The 21,312-nt window shown below is 43.3% G+C and overlaps 1 long non-coding RNA gene across 1 annotated transcript in view; it reads right to left on the bottom strand.

Annotated features, from left to right (window-relative positions):
• The window catches only part of LOC130296362 (uncharacterized), a 75,999-nt gene that overhangs the window by 10,119 nt on the left and 44,568 nt on the right, over positions 1-21,312 (bottom strand). The window contains exon 3 of the long non-coding RNA XR_008849195.1: positions 8,482-8,603. This is a non-coding gene — a long non-coding RNA (uncharacterized LOC130296362). The remainder of the gene's footprint in view (positions 1-8,481; positions 8,604-21,312) is intronic.

The raw sequence follows: 21,312 nt of genomic DNA, 5'->3' as shown, positions 1-21,312 counted from the left end.
TCCAAAATGTTATGATTAATGTGAAAGTGTTGCATTTTTTTTTTAACTTTGAAGCTCTCTGCTTGTAAGGAAAATAGACATACCAAATAAATTATATATTGATTCACATATACAATATGTCTACTTTATGTTTGCATCATAAAGTTGACATGTTTTTACTTTTGTAAGACATCAGAGGGCTTCAAAGTTCAGAAGCAATTTTCCAATTTTTCACAAAAGTGAATTTTGAAGTGGATTTGAGGGGTCTTCATATTAGAAATACCCCATAAATGACCATATTATAAAAACTGCACCCCTCAAAGTATACCAAATGATATTCAGAATGTTTGTTAACCCTTTAGGTGTTTCACAGGAATAGCAGCAAAGTGAAGGAGAAAATTCAAAATCTCAATTTTTTACGATAACATGTTCTTGTACACCCAGTTTTTGAATTTTTACAAGGGGTAAAAGGAGAAAATGCCCCCCAAAAAGGTTTAACCCAATTTCTCTTGAGTAAGGAAATACCTCATATGTGAACGTAAAGTGCTCTCTGGGTGCACTAGAGGGCTCAGAAGCGAAGGAGCGACAATGGGATTATGGAGAGTGAATTTTGCTGAAAGGGTTTTAGGGGGGCATGTCACATTTAGGAAGCCCCTATGGTTCCATAACAGCAAAAAAAATAAAAAAATAAAAACAAGGCATACTATTTTGGAAACAAGACACTTCAAGGCACGTAACAAGGGGTACAGTGAGCCTTAACACCCCACAGGTGTTTGACAACTTTTTGTTAAAGTCGGATGTGAAAAGTTTTGCCCCAAATTTACCATTTGTACAAGAGGTAATGGGAGAAAATGCCCCCCAAAATGTGTAACCCCGTTTCTTCTGAGTATGAAAATACCCCATGTATGGATGTAAAATGCTCTGCAGGCGAACTACAATGCTCAGAAGAGAAGGAGCCACATTTGGCTTTTTGAAAGCAAATTTTTCTGAGAGGGTTTTTGGGGGGGTATGTCACATTTAGGAAGCCCCTATGGCGCCATAACAGCAAAAAACAAAACAAAAACAACACACATGGCATACTATTTTGGAAACTACACCCCTCAAGGAACGTAACAAGGGGTACAGTGAGCCTTAACCCCCCCACAGGTGTTTGACGACTTTTCGTTAAAGTCGCATGTGTAAATAAATGAAAAAAAATTTCACTAAAATTCATTTTTATCCCCAAATTACCATTTTTACAAGAGGTTATAGGAGAAAATGCCCCCCATAATTTGTAACCCCATTCCTTCTGAGTATGGAAATACCCCATGTGTGGATGTAAAGTGCTCTGTGGGTGAACTACAATGCTCAGAAGGGAAGGAGCGCCATTGAGTTTTTGGAGAGAGAATTTGTTTGGAATGGAAGTCAGGGCCATGTGCGTTTACAAAGCCCCCATGCTACGAGAACAGTGGACCCCCCCACACGTGACCCTATTTTGGAAACTACACCTCTCACGAAATGTAACAAGGGGTGCAGTGAGCATTTACACCCCACTGGCATTTGACAGACTTTTGGAACAGTGGACTGTGCAAATGAAAAATAATATTTTTCATTTTCACGGACCACTGTTCCAAAAATCTGTCAGACACCTGTGGGGTGTAAATGCTCACTACACCCCTTATAACATTCTGTGAGAGGTGTAGTTTCTAAAATGGGGTCACATGTGAGGGGAGGGCATTTTTCTGGCACCCTGGGGGCTTTGTAAATGCACATGGCCTTCAATTCCAGCCAAATTCTCTCTCCAAAAGCCCAATGGCGCTCCTTTTCTTCTAAGCCCTGTAATGCACCAGCAGAGAACCTTACATCCACATATGGGGTATTTCCTTACTCAGAAGAAATGGTGTTACAAATTATGGGAGGCTTTTTTTCCTATTACCCCTTGGGAAAATGAAAAATTTGGGATAGCATTTTAGTGAAATTTTTGTGAACAAATTCAAAATTTTCATTTTCACATCCAATTTTAACGAAAATTCTTCAAACACCTGTGGGTAGTTAAGGCTCACTATACCCCTTGTTACATTACTTAAGGGGTGTAGTTTCAAAAATGGGGGTATTTTTTTTTATGTCAGAACTGCTGTAACGAACAGCCACCCCTGTGCAAATCACCTCAAATGTACATGGTGCACTCTCACTCCCGAGCCTTGTTTTGCTCTCGCAGAGCAATTTACGTCCACATATGGGGTATTTCCGTACTTAGGGGAAATTGTGTTACAAATTGTGGGGGTCCTCTTTTACTTTTACCTCTTGTGAAAATGAAAAGTATGGGGCAACACCAGCAAGTTAGTGTAAAAAAATTCACATTTTTTACAATAAGGGGGTAAAAGGAGAAATAAGGGGTAAAAGGAGAAAAAGCCCCCCAAAATTTGTTAGGCAATTTCTCCAGAGTACCAAAATACCCCATATGTGGCCCTAAACTGTTGCCTTGAAATAAGGGGTAAAAGGAGAAAAAGCCCCCCAAAATTTGTTAGGCAATTTCTCCAGAGTACCAAAATACCACATATGTGGCCCTAAACTGTTGCCTTGAAATAGGACAGGGCTCCAAAGTGAGAGAGCTCCATGCGTATTTGAGGCCTAAATTAGGGATTTGCATAGGGGTGCACATAAGGGTATTCCACGCCAGTGATTCCCAAACAGGGTGCCTCCAGCTGTTGCAAGACTCCCAGCATGTCTGGACAGTCAATGGCTGTCCGACAATACTGGGAGTTGTTGTTTTGCAACAGCTGGAGGCTCTGTTTTGGAAACAGTGCCATACAAGATGTTTTTCATTTTTATTGGGGAGAGGACTGTGTAGGGGTATGTGTATGTAGTGTTTTACCCTTTATTTTGTGTAGTATAGTGTAGTGTAGTGTTTTTAAGGTACATTCACACGCGGTTCACAGGAAGTTTCCCGCTGGGAGTTTGAGCTGCAGTGGAAAACTTGCTGCATCTAAACTTGCTGTTGCAAAACTACAACTTTCAGCATGCAGTGACAGCAGAAGGGAGTGCTGGGACTTGTAGTTATGCAACAGCTGGAGGCATACTACTACAACTTCCAGCATGCCCTTTGGCTGTCCATGCATGCTGGGGGTTGTAGTTATGCAACAGCTGGAGGCACACTGGTTGCAAAACACTGAGAGTTTGTTGCTTATCTCAGTGTTTCCCAACTTGTGTGCCTCCAGCAGTTGCAAAACTACAACTCCCAGCATGCATTGTCTTTCAGTGCATGCTGGGAGTTATAGTTTTGCAACAGCTGGAATCACACAGGTTGGGAAACACTGAGTTAGGAAACAGACAATGTTTCCCAACCAGTGTGCCTCCAGTTGTTGCAAAGCTACAACTCCCAGCATGCCCAGACAGCCGAAGGGCATGCTGGGAGTTGTCGTTTTGCAACAACTGGAGGAGAACAGTTTGGAGACCACTATGTAATGGTGTCCAAACTGTAGCCCTCCAGATGTTGCAAAACTTCAACTCAGAGCATTCCAAGACTGCCCAGGCATGCTTGGAGTTGTAGTTCGTCAACATCTGAAGGGCCACAAGTTACAGAACTACAACTCCCAGCATGCCTGGACTGTCTGGGCATGCTGAGAGTTGTAGTTTTGCAACATCTGGAAAAGCACAGATTGGAGACCACTGCACAGTGGACGCCAAACTGTGGCCCTCCTGATGTTGAAAAACTACAACTCCCAGCATGCCCGGAGAGCCAAAGGCTGCTGGGAGTTGTGGTTTTGAAACTCCTAGAAGCAGCAGTGAAGATCACTTTATAGCGATCTTCACTGCTGCCTCTGATGCCGACGCTACCTTCCCAGTCCTCAGGTATGCCCCCGCCACATGGGCCCCTGCAGCTCTCGGGGTCATCTTCCCCCACTCTGCCCGGACTTCTAGGGGCGGGCAGAGCGGGGGATCTGAACTGACTAATCCCCCCAGTCAGCTGAGACCACAGTGACCAATCACAGTGAACGCTGACCAGGACCGTTCACAGATGGTCCTGGGGGGTGTGTTGCAGAACTTGTCTCCCGCCGGTAAGAGCGGGACTTCTGCCTGTTAACCCGTGTGATGCCGCACATCGCCAGGTTAACTGAAGGACACATAAACGTCAGGATGTGCGAACTAGCTGCATAACCTAACGTATATATAAGTCATTCTGTGGGAAGGGGTTAAATGTGTAAAACTCCCCTCACTGTCTCGTATTTGCCTTTGGGCTGATAGACACATAAATCAGCAAATCAAATAAGTTATCATGTGATATGCTGGTCACCTGACATCATTTACTGCCTCCTGCGCTTCCTGCTTCCTCATGTGTTCCATGATTAAAGGGGTACTCCGGTGCTTACACATCTTATCCCCTATCCAAAGGATAGGGGATAAGATGCCTGATCGCGGGAGTCCCGCCGATGGGGACGTCCGTGATCATGCACGGGCACCCCGTTTGTAATCAGTCTCCAGAGCGTGTTCGCTCCGGGACTGATTACCGGCGACCGCAGGGCCGGCGGCATGTGACGTCATGCCCCCGCCCCCGTGTGATGTCACTCTCCGCCCCTCAATGCAAGCCTACGGGAGGGGGTGTGACAGCTATCACGCCCCCTCCCGTAGGCTTGCATTGAGGGGCGGAGCGTGACGTCACACGGGGGCGGAGGCGTGACGTCACACGCCGCCGACCCTGCGGTCGACCGTAATCAGACCCGGAGCGAACACGCTCCGGGGACTGATTACAATCGGGGTGCCGCGTGCATGATCACGGGCGTCCCCAGCTGCGGGACTCCTGCGATCAGGCATCTTATCCCCTATCCTTTGGATAGGGGATAAGATGTGTAAGCACCGGAGTACCCCTTTAATGTATGCTTTACTGGTTTGTGACATATACACAGAGCAGAGATGCCGAGCACAGAAGAGAGCTCAGAAATATAAAGGACGATTACAACAGATGTCAAGTGTGACACCCGCTGCGATCTGTCACTTACTGCAGGTACTACTGCTCTCAACATGGAGCACACTCTGTTCCCTGCTGGGAGCTATAGCACCTGCACTAATAGACAGATTGCAGCGGGTGTCACTCCTGACACCCGTTGCGATTGTCCTTTTTAATCTGGGGAAGGGGGCGGCACGACGCACCTCTCCACTCCACTACCCTGCATTATACTCCTCTCTGATGTGAAGTTCTCTTCACATCGCAGATTCATATATGCAGCTGAGAGTTGTGACTGTCCGGCTCCATCCGAGAACTTCACATCACAGCAGAGTACAGTTCACAGCAGGCATTGCGGAGAAGTGTGGCGTGCCAACCGCATCTCCAGATTGTAAAGGACGATCGCAACGGGTGTCAGGAGTGAAACCCGTTGTGATCTGTCTATTAGTGCAGGTACTACAGCTCCCAGCATGGAACAGTCTGTTCCATGCAGGGAGTAGTAGTAGTACCTAAATAATGTTGAAAATAGAGGGAACAAAGTTGAAACATTTTAAAAATCACACACACTTTATAAAACACATTACTTAAAAAACATTATTAATAAAAAGTTTCACAAAATTAATTAAAAAAAATATTTATTATTTTTAAAATGAAATGGCCCCTTTATCCATTTTTTATATTGCTGGCTACATTTTTTATGTCCCTGCCTGCTCATATAAATTGGTCCCTGATGGAAAATTAATACAAATTTTGTTCGGTTCTACCAAATATCAATTTCCTTCCCTGCATTTTTTTTCTGTCCCTACTGTATCTTTTTCTCCTTTTTTTTTTATGGTTACTTTTATTAAAAAAAGCTAACTCCATCCATTTTGTGGATTGTCAAAAAAAGAATAAAAACTGCCAGCAAAAAACGCCAATGTTAAAACCCACATGGCTTTTTTTTTTAATTCACTCCCATAGACTACGCCAAGATTTTCCCGGAAAAACACCAAAGTCTTACGTAAGGTAATTTTTAAAAAACTTCCAGGAAACCCAAATTGTCAATGGGATTTTTTTGACCATCCTTTTGCATCAGGTATGTCCGTTTTTACTAATGTCCGTTATTTTTGCCAGCACAAAAGACGGTGCATGCGCTAATTTTTGGTCTGGCAAAATAATGGTGAAAAAACGGTCGTTAAAATTTAACATTGAAGTCTATAGGAAATGGATGTTATTGTCTGTTTTTTAAACATCTGTATTTTGCACTGAGCAGGGTCAGTACAGCTTTACAAAAAAAGGGTTAAAAACCTGATTTAAAAAAAAACGGATGTAACTGGTAATAACGGATGATAACGAATGAACAACATCAGGTTTTTTTAAGAAAAAAACATTAAAAATAACGGATGATGGTCATCAGTTATCATCCGTTATTATCAGTTATTGCATCTGTTTTCTTTCATCCGGCAGTAAAAAAGCAGAATGATACCTGTCGTGTGAAAGGGGCCGTCCTGTTTTTTGGGTCGGTGGAATTTGTTCTGGAACACAGCGTGCTCTAGCTTGTTAGGGTTATACAGTTACACATATTCCAGGGTTTTACAATCCCCAATCTACACAGACTGCCCCAGTGTATCCTATCTGCTCTAATCTCCTATATTGGCTCCTATAAAAAAAAAAATAAAAAAAAACTACATGCAGTGAATCACCAGGAATATATTCCCTGCTCTAAATAACAAAACTCACTTCTGAGCCTGTCTTGACCCGTTTTTAAGTAGTAAATGGATGAAAAAGAAGGTGATAAAAGGTAAATACAGTCCTTTTTTAATTGTATTTTTATTGAATTTTTTGTTTTTGTTTTTCAATACAGGAAAAAAAAATTCAGCACAGCACAGTCAGCACGCTGGCTCTTCTCCTCCGGGAGTGGGCTCCTCCTCCCCTCCGGACCCCTAAATACCCCCTACCAAACTCCTCCCTTTAAAATCCTGACCCCCATGCCCCTCGTGTTGCCTCTTACCACAGCCACCCTTTAAAGGGTCAGCAACCCCGAAAACCCCCCCATGTCTATAATAGGCCCCACTAGATGAAAGGTGCTCTAATGCCCCCATTAAGCCACTGCTCTGCTACCGGGTGCCCCTGTGCTCCGATTTGCTCCCCTGTCTCTAAGATGTAGCCCTGCACAGACTAGGACTGAATTAAAACTCAAAGAGAAGTAGGGGTGTAAATACTCAATAAACCTAACAGTAGCTGAAATATAAGGCATAAGCATATAGGACAACAGAAAACAGGTACGACAAACAACACGAAATTAAAAAGAAAGGGGACAAACAAGAAAAAAGGGAGGGGGGGGAGGAAGAAAGAGAGGAATCAGAATTGTTGCTGATCCACATCATCGTCCCATGGTTCCCACACAGAAGAGAACACAGGCTTGGTGTTGTTCAAAGAAGTAATAAGGGATTGAAGGGATCGGATCTCCCATAAATGGGCAACTAAGTCCAACTGTGATGGTGGGGCTGTCCTTTTCCAATATTTCACAATAAGAGTCTTGGCAGCCAAAACAATGTGGAAAAATAATTCACCCTGCTTCTTACCCAATGTTTTTGGAGACAATTGTTGGACATAGGTCCAAGGGTCAAGAGGAACAGACGCACCCAGGACCTTAAAAGTTAAGCGTTCAACTATTGACTAATATCCAGCAATCAGTGGGCATGACCTGGAGATGTGATAAGCCGATCCGACCTCTGTCCCACAGCACCAGCACTGGGAATGGCCGGATTCAGTCTATGGAATAATTTAGGGGTGTGATACCAGCCCATCAGCAGTTTAGCTTGAGTTTCTTTATAATATAGATGTCAGAGAGAATTTCTTTGACCATCGAGCCCAGAAGGCAAAGTTGCTCAAATTTAGTAGGTAGGGATACAACAGTAGTGCCTAACTTAGTCACTATATGGTGGCGCACCTGGAGGTAATGAAGCCATATGCAGGAGGGAAGACCAAACCTAGACACCAGCTGAAAGCGGGAAAACACATCCAATGTGTCCGCAGAACAGAAAAGCTTATGGGGACCCCACTGACTGACCATCTCAGGGAAAACACTAGCAGGTATATCAAGGTGATAGAGGAAGGACCGTATAGAGGAAAGAGGCACCTGAACGGGAAGGGTTAAAAAAAATAAAGCACCTTGGGGAGCACTGTCATTTTGACCGCCACAATACTACCAAAAAAGGAGATGAACCTAGTGTGCCAGCGTTCCATTAAAGGGGTACTCCGCTCCTTAGCGTTTGGAACAAACTGTTCAGAACGCTGGAGTCGGGAGCTTGTGATGTCATAGCCCCGCCCCCTCATGACATCACGCCCCACCCCCTCACTGCAAGTCTATCGGAGGGGGCGTGGTAGCCTTCACGAGCTCCGGACGCCGGCTCCAGTGTTCGGAACACTTTGTTCCAAACGCTGAGCAGCAGAGAACACCTTTTAAAGATCGGAAAACAGACCTTTTTTAAGCAATTTTTTTTGCTTTTGGTCTTTCTTTTCATCCGTTTATGGCTAAAAAACCAGCGTGTGAACATAATATAATTTATCATAATTCTGTATTTTAAATTCTCACTCACATAATTGAGGAAAAAAAGTGGATAGTCTATATCTGCAGGGGCTGTTCCAAATCCACGTTGAATCGAAATGGCCCCCCTCTGCGCTCTCTCTCCAGTAACCGCTTGTCTGTCAAAAAAGTCACCTGAAAATATGATAAGAGAGAAAATTATTGAGAATACTTAGAAAATAATAAAAAAAAACAGGAGCCAGGGTAAGTTGGTACTTAAAGCTCCAACCCGAACCCTCATCAGAGTCCAGTTGATTGTGGATAATATAATCTTCAGTCATGATGTCATAGGATTCCATTTAAAGTGGTACTGCCTATATAATTCAGCATCATGGTAAATAGTTTTTATATTTTTGTGTTTTTGTTATATAATAAACAATTGACTATCTGCCTGATGTGGACATTTTTATATTTAGGGCTAATACAATTGGCAGCAGGATTGTAATATGGTTTATACTGACATAGGTTAATATTGTTCACATCAGAAGAAAGCATGGAGGAAACATGTTAGCACCCCTCCTGTAGGAATGGTTTCTTCTTTACTGTTTAAAGGGGTTATCCGGCCAAAGACATCTTATCCCCTTGATCTCCGTGCAGCACGCGCATTCTATGCGGGGCTGCGTCTCCAGTCTCGGAAAGCTTATTGTTTCCTGGACTGGAGACGTAACACCACGCCCCTTGTGATGTCACACCCCCTCCATTCATGTCTATGGAGGGGGCGTGACAGTGAGGGGGTAGGTCCTGGTGAGACCACTTGGAATCAGGCACAAGCGGTAATGAACGGGGAACAAAAAGTGCTGAAAGGGGAGCTGCTAGGGACTGGGGTATTTATTGCAGAGTATTTTATTGTATTTTATTAGCATTTTTTATTTTAGTTTTATTTTTACTTTTTGAATTAGATTTATTTGATATTTGATGACATTAAATTTTATATCCATTGACTCTTATGTCCATCACACACTAATTTTTTGGGTAGGACACTGAGGACTGTGGGCTGTTTTTTCTTTGTTATTTTACTATCTCTCCTTGGGTGAGAGGATTACAGTTAACCACGTGTCTTTTGGTTGTAAGCTCCACATTTTTTATAGTTTAACACATATATTTTAATCCGGTCTAACATACAGCTCAATGTATTGCCATGAACTGCAGCTCAGGGCCGTTTGAAGGAATTTGGGGGCCCCAAGCAAAATAGACATGGAGGCCCCCCTCCCTATGTTTTTTTTTTACTCCCCCCCCCCTCTATGTTTTTTTCCCCTCCCTACCCTACCTATGTTCTCAGTTACCTCCTCCGGCTCCTTCCTTGGACCCTGTAGCGTGGCCAAGCTCCTCTACCTCCTGGCTGTCACTCAGTGTACACTTCCTGTCAGTCCGGCCAGGAACAGGAAACTGAATCTCCTGTTCCTGTACCGCGCTGTACCCGGACAGACTGACAAGAGGAGGAGCTTGGCCACGCTACAGGGAAAGGGAGGAACTTGGGAGGTGACCAGGAGTGCTGCAGCCGCCTGGGGCTCTCTATAGAGCGCTGAGGAGACTGCAGCCTTATAGGAAGCACAACAAGCACCGGGCCAGCTTGGGGCCCCAAGCAATTGCTTGGTTTGCCTGTCCTTTAGCGACGGGCCTGGTGCAGCTGTAGGGTAATAACTAGCATTTTATGTGTTAGTCATGTTTAAGGTGTACAGCCATGCCACCTGCTGCTCACATTGAATTATTAGTGATAAACTACTATTTATTTTGAAATGTGCAGCACATTATCATGTACCCAGATGTCTTAATAGATTCTTTTCTGCTTTCAACGTTCCTGGCACTCTGCTTTGGTAATCAGCATTTGCCACAATATTATTCCTTGACCATGATACTTTTTCTTGATAGTTCAGCACTTGAAGTGCAAGCTTTTGTGTACTCTAAGCGCCCATTCATACTACAGAATATCCAACCAGAGAAATTCTGGGCGGAACTTCTGTATGCAGCAGCAGCCGGCAATATCTAATGGGGCTAGGACCACTGGGAAATGCGTCGTCTCCATTGACGGCAATGCGTTTTCAAGCAGAATTGGCCGAAAAAATTAACATGTTCACCTTGTGTGGTGTGCACCCTGCAGCAGAATCCCATTGAAAACAATGTGACTCTGTACATGTATAGACCTGTATAGGCTATTATTTCATTAGTATTTCAGTGCTCTGTATTTTAGTCCACAGGTTGTCCCTTGAAGATCCCAGCACCATCCAGGTGAAACGCATTGGGGCATGTATGTTGCCACACTATTTGGTTGAGTTGAGCTTTTTTTCTCTGGCCTACTTTCGTATACTAGGTGATATTATTTTATTTACTCCTACCAGTTTGCCTCAAATAATAGTGATTAGTACTACAATACAAACTTTGTGTGGATTATTGTCATCCACCAATATTTCTTTGTTTGTTGTATTTGTGTAGTGGGGCCCTATTCCTAACATCTGTGCATTGAGATGTATTATGACTGGTCCGGATCTCTGTCTGACTTAGGCGGGGTTCACATGGGCAGAACTTGTGTAGAATGTCTGCACGGAATATTCAGCATGTACATTCCGCTGTAGCAGAGTCCCTTTGATTTCAATAGGATTCTATTACACAGTTCATACAGCAGAATTTCCGTGCCACATGTTTCTGTTGCGGAAATTCTGATTCAGTCGTCTGCAGAAAGAATAGACAAGTCAATTCTTTCTGCGGAGTCCACAAGCAGTGCCCACCGGATTGGGCTAATGTGTGAAAAGTTTGGGCGTTTTTGCCCCCCCAAAAAACAAGTGGAAACTTAGCCTAAGAGTTAGCTCATGCTGCTCTATAGAGTCTGTATAAACTACATTGTTACTTATACACGAGTATCAGATTCCTATGGACCCACAAGGCTGCCCCTGTTTTCTCAACCAGGGTGACTCCAGCTGATGCGAAACTACAACTTCCAACAGGTCCGGACAGCCAAAGACATCTGGAGGCACCCTGGCCAGGAAGCAATGGTATAGACGATACTACTCTCAGCCATGAAAATAGGCGGTAATTTTGTCATTATGCTTGGACGGTATTTTCATCTATGTTTGTCTGAATGGTTTAGAGCAGTCATTTTCTACCTCAAAAATGGCCGACTCAAAATCCCTTTGCCCAAAAAAGCCTAGTGGTACAAAATAAAACTGTACATTTTAAATAAAGTGTACAGCGTGAAACAGCGTGAAAACCATACCCTCCAAAATTTTCAAAATGTTTTCCATTTCCCCACACATATAATATTTTTTTAATTATATGGCTCTCAGAAGGCGAACAAGATAAAGCGAAAATGCAAAAATGTAACTGGCCCTGCCCTTAAAGGGGTACTCCGGTGAAAAACAAATATTTTCAAATCAATTGATGCCAGAAAATAAAAAATTGTAAATCACTTCAATGTAAAAGTATTTAGCATTCCAGTACTTATCAGCTGCTGTATGCTCCAGAGAAAGTTGTGTAGTTCTTTCCAGTCTGACCACATTGTTCTCTGCTGCCACCTCTCCCCATTTCCGGACCTGTCTAGAGCAGGATAGGTTTGCTATGGGGATTTTCTCCTGCTCTGGACAGTTCATGACATGGACAGAGGTGTCAGCAGAGAGCACTGTGGTCAGACTGCTAAGAACTGCACAACTTCCTCTGGAGCATACAGCAGCTGATAAGTACTGGAAAGATTAAGATTTTTAAATAGAAGTCATTTACAAATCTGTTTAACTTACTGGAACCAGTTGACATGAAAAAAAATTCCACACCTATCTCTATCTTTTATGAAGAATATAACATATAAGACTATTCTTCATAGAAGTTAGACATAGGTATAAGGCTATCTTTCATATAAAGTAGGGACAAGGACTATTTATACGTAAGTATTCAGAATATTGGGCAAACTAGATGGGCCAAATGGCTCTTATCTGCTGACACATTCTATGTTTCATTAAAGGGGTTATCCAGGAATAGAAAAGCAGAGCTATTTTCTTACAAAAACTGCGCCATCTGTCTCCACTTTGGGTGTGGCATTGCAATTTGGCTCCATTCTCTTCAGTGGCATTGCTAGGGTTGGTGTCACCCAGTGCGGTAGAAAATGGTGTCACCCCATAACACGCCCCCCCCCCCGTTCCACCAAAGTAATATTTTAGCCTGTTGTGAGAGACACCAACGTGCATCGCAGAAAAATATTTCCAGTATAATAATCAGATATACCAAAGGGGAAAGCACTAAAGAAGCGTTTACAATGTAAAACTACAGCTCCAAGTATGATGTAACCAGTGATAAGGGGATTCTGGGAGTTGTAGTTTCACCCATCATTACTGCAGAACTTACAAGTGGCCAAAGCTATGATGGGTCATAGTCGGGTACAATACACAATAATATAAGTTATTACAGGTGACGTCTTCTCTGTAGTCTTCCCAAATCTAATTCAGATGGTACATACAGCCCTGACTTGTTCCAGCTAGATCTTCTCTCTGCAGAACTTGACACCCAGATGGCTCCTCACTTTGTCAGCACATTCTAATCCTCTATTTGAAAACAATTATTAATATAATGATGCCAGATATTGTATCCTTTGAATATAATACTACCACACACTGCACCCTCTTAATATAATACTACCACACACTGTACCCTCTGAATATAATATTGCCACACACTGTGCCCTCTGAATATAAGAGTGCCACACACTGTACCCTCTGAATATAATACTGCCACACACTGTGCCCTCTGAATATAAGAGTGCCACACACTGTACCCTCTGAATATAATACTGCCACACACTGCACCCTCTGAATATAATACTACCACACACTGCTCCCTCTGAATATAATACTGCCACACACTGTGCCCTCTGAATATAAGAGTGCCACACACTGTACCCTCTGAATATAATATTGCTAGACACTGTACCCTATGAATATAATACTGCCACACACTGCACCCCCCTGAATATAATTCTGTTGCCACATACTGCACCCCCCTGAATGTAATACTTCCACACACTGCACCCTCTGAATATAATACTGCCACACACTGCACCCTCTGAATATAATACTACCACACACTGCCCCCTCCCCCTAATATAATTCTGCTACATACTGCACCCCCCTGAATATAATACTACCACACACTGCACCATCTGAAAATAATACTGCCACACCCTGCACCCTCTGAACATAATACTACCACACACTGCACCCTCTGAATACTGCCACACACAGCACCCCCCTGAATATAATTCTGTTGCCACATACTGCACCCCCCTGAATATAATACTACCACACACTGCGCCCTCCCCCGAATATAATTCTGCCACATACTGCACCCCCCTGAATATAATACTACCACACACTGCACCCTCTGAAAATAATACTGCCACACCCTGCACCCTCTGAATATAATTCTATCAGACACAGAACCCTCTGAATATAATACTATCACACACTGCACCCCCTCCCCCCAAATATAATTCTGCCACATACTGCACCCTCTGAATATACTTCCATACACAGAACCCCCTGAATAAAATACTGCCACATACTGTACCCCCCTGAATAAAATACTGCCACACACTGCCCCCTCTGATGATCCTACTGATGGATGATGGGGGTGCTACTGCCAGGGGGGGCCAGTAGCACCCTAATCATCATCATCTATCGGCAGGATCATCCTCCTGGCAGTAGCACCCCCATCATCCATCGGCAGCACTATCCTTCTGGATGATGGGGGTGCTACTGCCAGCAGGATGATTCTGCCGATGGATGATGAGAGTGCTACTGCCCCCTGGCAGTAGTGCCCCCATCATCCATCGGCAGGATCATCCTTCTGACTGTAGCACCCCCATCATCCATAGGCAGAATCATCCCCCAGGATGATGGGGATGCTACTGCCAGGAGGATGATCCTGCCGATAGATGAAGATGAGGGTGCTACTTCCACCCCCCCCCCCCCAGCACTAGCACCCCCATCATCCATCGGCAGGATCATCCTCCTTGCAGTAGCACCCCCATCATCCATCGGCAGGATCATCCTCCAGTATGATGGGGGTGCTAGCGGACAGGGGGTAGCTGGCGTCACCCCATCAGGCTGGTGTCACCTGGTGCAGCCTGCACCCCGGTCGCTACACCACTGATTCAGTTCAATGGAACTGAGCTACAGAACCACACCCAACCTGGAGACAGACACCCTTTAAGGTGTGTTTATAGTTAAATGTGGCACTGACAGCTGCGGTGGCCTTGTAGGCCTACTGGGGGACTACTGTCCCCCAGCCCACTGCTGCTAGGTGGTTTGCCTTTCACATCAAGATTAGCGGGTTGAGCTAACATATATCTAATGTATATGTGTATGATGAGCATTAGGCCAAATTTTGTTCGGTTGGAGTCTTTTAGTAAGCAATAGGATACAGTGTAACTCTATAGAAAGAATTCATACACGGAAATACACAGCAGATTTGTGACAACTATTTTCAAGCATTATTTAAATTTCTAAACAGACCCCCGGTGACTATGCGCTACGACTGTTCCCAATCCATCAGCAGCTGTTGAGAAGAGGCCTCTGGGACCAGCACTACCTTTTCTAATCATTAATGCTTATGTAAAGACCTCTTAGTAGGTCCCAAGATATTACAATGCTAGATATACCAACTATTCAGCATAAAACATGAACAGCATTACAGCAATCCACTCATCCCCAATGGGTCTCTTGGGTCCCATTATTGATGTCTTCTGTCAGCTTCCTATTCTTGCCATTAAATGCTAGATGCAAAAGATGTGTATTGTATTGGCCACACATACCTAAAATCTGAATTTCATGAAGCAAAAATGGACAGATAATGCATGAAAAACATGTCCATTGTGCTACCAGTACACTAAATACAGTGGTACTTTAATGGTTACAATATTTTCAACACACAATGGGGGAGATTTATCAAAACCTGTGCAAAGGAAAAGTTGCCCAGTTGCCCATAGCAACCAATCACATCGCTTCTTTCATTTTGCAGAGGTCTTGTTAAAAATGAAAGAAGCAATCTGATTGGTTGCTATGGGCAACTAGGCAACTTTTCCTTTGCACATGTTTTGATAAATCTCCCCCAATGTTTTTTTCTGGACCATTGTAACTTGAACCCAGACTCAACATACAATGCTATGGACAGTCCAGACCTGCAAAATGTGTCAATGGCTGAAAGATCTGACCAATTGCATGCACTGACTGGCTGTCTGGTAGGCCTCCCTACAGTACATGATCTGTAGGGAGGCGCTACCAGACAGCCAGTCAGTGCATGCAATTGGTCAGATCTTTCAGCCACTGACACGTTTTGCAGATCTGGACTGTCCATAGCATTGTATGTTGAGTCTGGTTTCAAGTTACAATAGTCCAGAAAAAAACATTTTGTGTTGAAAATATTGTAACCATTAAAGTACCACTGTATTTAGTGTACTGGTAGCACAATGGACATGTTTTTCATGCATTATCTGTCCATGTTTGCTTTGTGAAATTCAGATTTTAGGTATGTGGTACTACTTTTTACCTGTGCCAAGGTTAGCTGTTCCTTTGGACACCAGGTGACTGCGGATCCTTTATACTTTTTTAGGACATTTCCTCTACATAAACAGTGATTTACAGCTTCCAGCAGATCTTTCTTACTTTTATATAAAAGGACTTTATCTGGATTATCAATTTATTTGTTGATAACTAAGTCCCCAGTACCCGTGTTCCAGCTACCATCCCTAAGAAGTTGTTATGTGCTGTTAGAAAACCTTCTGTAAACTATAAGAAATCTGATCGGGGTAGGGCTCGACAAATCCCAAGCGCCAGGTCGCCGTGGTGACTGAAAATTTTGCAGTGGCACCTAGAATTTTGTCAGCCCTTTCCAATAGGAGTTGTCACTGTCCCTGTGCTGATACCCCATGTTGCCTGTGGTTGGCACTACAGCGCAGCAGACCTCAGGGGCCTTAGTAGGGGCCTTAGTAGTCACACTGCATAGTGTGTACTCAGGAGAAGGAAGCGGGGAAGCAACTTCCACTGCTAGCAGGCCTCCCTCTTCTTCATTAATAATATCTTGACCTGCCATTGTGTCCCGCTCTGCTGCGGAGCTGTAAGCCTGCACTGTGTTGGGAAGTGCTGGAGCTACCCTGGCATCACAGACACTGGTCAACCCATCCCCACAGCCCCTACCAAATAACAGCCCTCAAAATGTGCTCTACTGGGACTCTCCTCTTCTAGAGGGGAAAAGCAGCTTCTGTACCCTTGTCTTGGTAGGTAAGAGGCTTTGCCACCCCATCATGCACCATCACAGCAAGGTAATGTATACAGTATTATATATGGGCACATATATACACCTCAACCTTCCCTTCCCCCCCCCTTTAAATGGGAACTCCACCAATAGTCATCACCTTAAAATGACACAGGAGATGAAGAGACACTAAAAACTGATCAAATGACATCACATTTTGTAGTGAGGTCACCTTACGTGATATGCGGCTGCATCTTGGCTCCTAAGTTTTTTTTGCTGGCTCTTAGATTTCATACCAAATTTGTTAAGCCCTGGTTTGGGGTACTGTGAGTTTACTTGCAAAACTGTTTTCAACCAACTCACTGTCTTGTTCCAGTCCACCCTGTGGGGATAAAGTGTTTCAAGTCTTCAGCTCCAAGAAGGAGTTTTTGTGGCTGTGATGTCATCGAGGGTTTCTGTGTATGTCTCTCCGGGTATTGTACCACAACCAGAGTTTGTGAGTAAAAGTACACATATTGCACCATAGTACGTCAACCTGCGTTGATCGACGTCAGTAGAGATTCAGCTATTTGGACTGTGTAAAATCTGCATTCTGTTTCATCTGCATGAGTCACTACATTTACATATGCTAATGGCAGAGATGTTTCCATTCAGTAAATCTGCTGCAAAAAGCAAGCTCTAAAGGGACAGTGACAAAATATTCCTTTATCTGCACTTAAAGCTGGGTTGTATTAAGATTTGCACAAAGAGTTTCAGTAAACTGTTAAAGTTGTCCAGAGTTCTCATTCCTGCACTTTGCATCATGTGAATGATTCAATTGACAAAAGGTCAGTGGGGTCCACGAGGGAACATCAAGTTGGCTACAATACCATGTCCCCCTTTTTTTCTAGTGTTTTTTTTTTTTATTTCCTATAGAGAGTTCTAAAGGAAAAAGGCTAACACACTACAACAAAAAATGTATGTAAGTGAAACATAAAATATACCGTATTTTTCGTCCTATAGGACGCACCGGCGTATAAGACGCACCCAATTTTTAGGGGCAAAATCTAAAAAAATTAAGATTTTGAACCCAATAGTGGTCTTCAACCTGCGGACCTCCAGATGTTGCAAAACTACAACTCCCAGCATGCCCGGAAAGCCGTTGGCTGTCCGGGCATGCTGGGAGTTGTAGTTTTGCAACATCAGGAGGTCCGCAGATTGAAGACCATTGCAGGAGAAGGTAGTACTCACGTGTCCCCGCCGCTCCGGACCCGTCACCGCTGCCCTGGATGTTGCTCCATCGCTGTCGCCGTGTCCCCGTCGCTCCGGAACGTCTCTGCTGCCGGCCGGGTATCCTCGCTCTCCGCCATCACGTCGTTACGCACGCCGACGCACGTACGCGACGACGTGATGACGAGGAAGGAGAGCGCCGGCATACAGGGGATCCCTGAACGGAGAAGACACCGAGGAGGCAGGTAAGGTCCCTCCCGGTGTCCTGGAAGCACTAACCCGGCTATTCAGTCGGGCTGTTCGGGACCACCGCGGTGAAATCGCGGCGGTCCCGAACAGCCCGACGGCGGTCAGCTTTGATTGCCGCGTATGAAGGGTTAATACAGGGCATCACCGCGATCGGTGATGTCCTGTATTAGCCGCGGATCCCGGCCGTTGATGGCCGCAGGGACCGTCGCGATAGGGGTGTATTCGCCGTATAAGACGCACCGACTTTTTCCCCCCAGTTTTGGGGAAGAAAAAGTGCGTCTTATACGGCGAAAAATACGGTATGTATTGTGTTGTATTGAGTGCATAAGCTGAATATATATATATATATATATATATATATATATATATATATATATAACTTGAGTGACATACTGGATGCTATGAGATGGAATAATCAGTAATATGACATTTGCATTACTTACAGTAAGTCAGCTTTTCCCGATAGTCCCAATAGACGGTAAATAAGAAATGTTCAATATACAATAATCCTAGCAGAGACATCTTTCCAAATCATTTATAAATGTCATTTTTTAAATGTTTTTTTGTTATGCTAAACGTATCAATATGACTACATAAATGTCTACATGTGTATTAGAAATTTGTTCACGTGAAGCATCGTTAGGGTTTCTTCACATACTTTTTTCAGTATTTTTTATTTAAATACTTATTTAAATACTGCTTTAATTTACTTATGATTGTCATGGCTTTCTTGCATTTTACAGTACTTTTCATATGATTCTACATTTTTAACATAAATTTGTTCTGATGTTTCCTATTGATGGGTCTATTAAAACAAAACTCCAGAAAAAAACACCCATGATCATCCAAAAAGGCTTTGTTTGTAAGGTTTCATTATTTACTGTAGACTGTATAGAATCCTTTGAACACAGCGTTTTTCACATTAAAAAAATGCTGTGTGTGAATCCATTCAGTTTTACTATGGTCAACAAATGTCACATGTGGGAACATGACATGGGATTTTTTATTTTAAATGGTCACTGGCGTTCGAAACTTCCTTCATGTGATAATCGACGTGGATCCCCAGATTTTTGTAAATCCCTTCATTTTCAAAAAATGACTCTTTACCCCAGAAATACAGCTCTAAAGTCATGGCCACATGGTGCCCCCCCCCCCCTTCCCTGCCATTTGTTGATCACTGCCTGTTGTCAGGGGAAATTTGTCTCTAGTAACAGCCTCAAGACAGATTACAGAAAATGGGGGCAGGTATAAATTTGTGCTCTGTGCTGGAGAGAATATAGAGAAACTGTACCTGCATATGTGCACTGTCTTTAAAAAGTAAATCCTTCTCATCTCAGCAGCAGTGCTAAATGTAATCCTTTCCTTTCTAAGCTGCCATTTTTTTTTGCTCACATAGCACCTCACAATACCACTGCATCAGTATCCCCTTTCCCCCCTCAGCCCCTCCTCTGAACTGTGTAACTCATCCCCCAGGACATTGCCAGCCCGTTCAGTGCATAGTGTAATCCTATCCATGCTCTTCTGAAGTTTCTTTATATCATCCCCAGCACAAAGCAGAACTTTTAATATCAATTTTACCAGCACTATGTCATTGCAGACCAAAAAAGGAGTATGTAATGTATTGTGCTTGTGATCAGCTACAGAGGTAAGCGAGGAGGTAACTTAGTGTGTACTACTGGCAACCAGCCCAAATCCCGCCCCCGAAGTAGAGAGAATAAGAAATTACTGTGCACCATGAAGGGGGCTCCCAGGGGCTCAGTAATAGAAGTGATAGCACTAAAATCCCCTTGTCAGCACGGTGAAGATTTAATCTGATAAAACAAAAAAAAAAAGATAAAAAAAATAATAATAAAAAATTAAAAAAAATGTAATTCAGTAGTGTGAACAGGGCCTGAGGATGTACATTTTTACAATCCTTGCTGCTCCTGGTCATCACCCCAATACATGGACATCACATTGCTTTCCTAACCTAGATTTAAAGAGACCATCCATCGATGAACACTATGAGGGAGATTTATCAAAATCTCCCCATTTGGAAAATAAGACCTGTTGCCCATAGCAACCAATCAGATCGCTTCTTTTAATTTCTCATAGGCCTTTTCAAAAATAAAAGAAGCAATCTAAATGGTTGTTACGGTCAACTGGTCAACTTTTCCTCCACACACATTTTGATAAATCTCCTCCTATGTTCTTGACTTCATCAATGGCAGTAAAATTGGGGCAAGTTGCTTTTATGCTTATATTGTAGGTTTTTTGCTCAGATTGTGCAGATTGAATAATGACATTTCTGACCACGGCTGCTTTCTATATACGAGTCTTAGAGGTTGTCCAAGACTAGTCTTTATCTTAGTTGCTGAATCCTAATCAATAGAATATTATTTGTTTACACTTCATGTCCTTGCAAAGAATAAACTCTGATTCCGGCGCATGGGGCCTTAATGCACAGCTTAGTCCTTACGTCTCCCTCCTGACATTTGGAGTTGTATCTCACTTTCTCATAATGCAGTGTCATCACATCCAGCCCGCTGCTGGCTCACATTAAACATTACACACACTTATAAAATGGCCTCATTACTCCGCCTGTCAAAAGACTTGAGTTTCCTTTCCATTTTAAAATCTGCTGTATCTGGTAGCTTGTCAATTATATCTAGACATCCCATTGCTGATCACCGGCAGTTTCTACTTTGCTGATTACATTTGTCCACGATCTGTTATTACAACTGGACAGACATCTGGAGCCAGCGAGGAATGTCCACTTAAAGCATTTTCCAATGCATTATATCAAAATATCAAATCCTATACCTGCTGGTATGTTCCACCAGATAACTCACTTACTGTGCTCCGTAAATCAAAAGGACTAAACTAAGAAGTACCAGTAAATTCTACTGCAGGCCGCCAACAAAACAAGTGTTTCCACCATGACCTGCCTGTTCTTCCTTGATCTTTCCAGGACATAATTGTTGGTTCTCTGGGGTATGCTGGTAAGGAAATTGAGGATGAAATGGTCGAGGTACCTGCAATGTTGTCAACAGTGATAGGGTTGTGGTAGGTGGCTATGGTGCTGCGGTTGATTTTTGGTGTTAAAAAATATATATAATTATTTGTGAATGCAATGTATGCATTGTATTTTTCTTGGTGGTTTCTTCAAAGTCTGAGG

This window comes from Hyla sarda, chromosome 12, assembly GCF_029499605.1.
Source record: "Hyla sarda isolate aHylSar1 chromosome 12, aHylSar1.hap1, whole genome shotgun sequence".
NCBI lineage: Eukaryota > Metazoa > Chordata > Amphibia > Anura > Hylidae > Hyla > Hyla sarda.
This window is presented reverse-complemented; position numbering and strand designations above follow the sequence as displayed.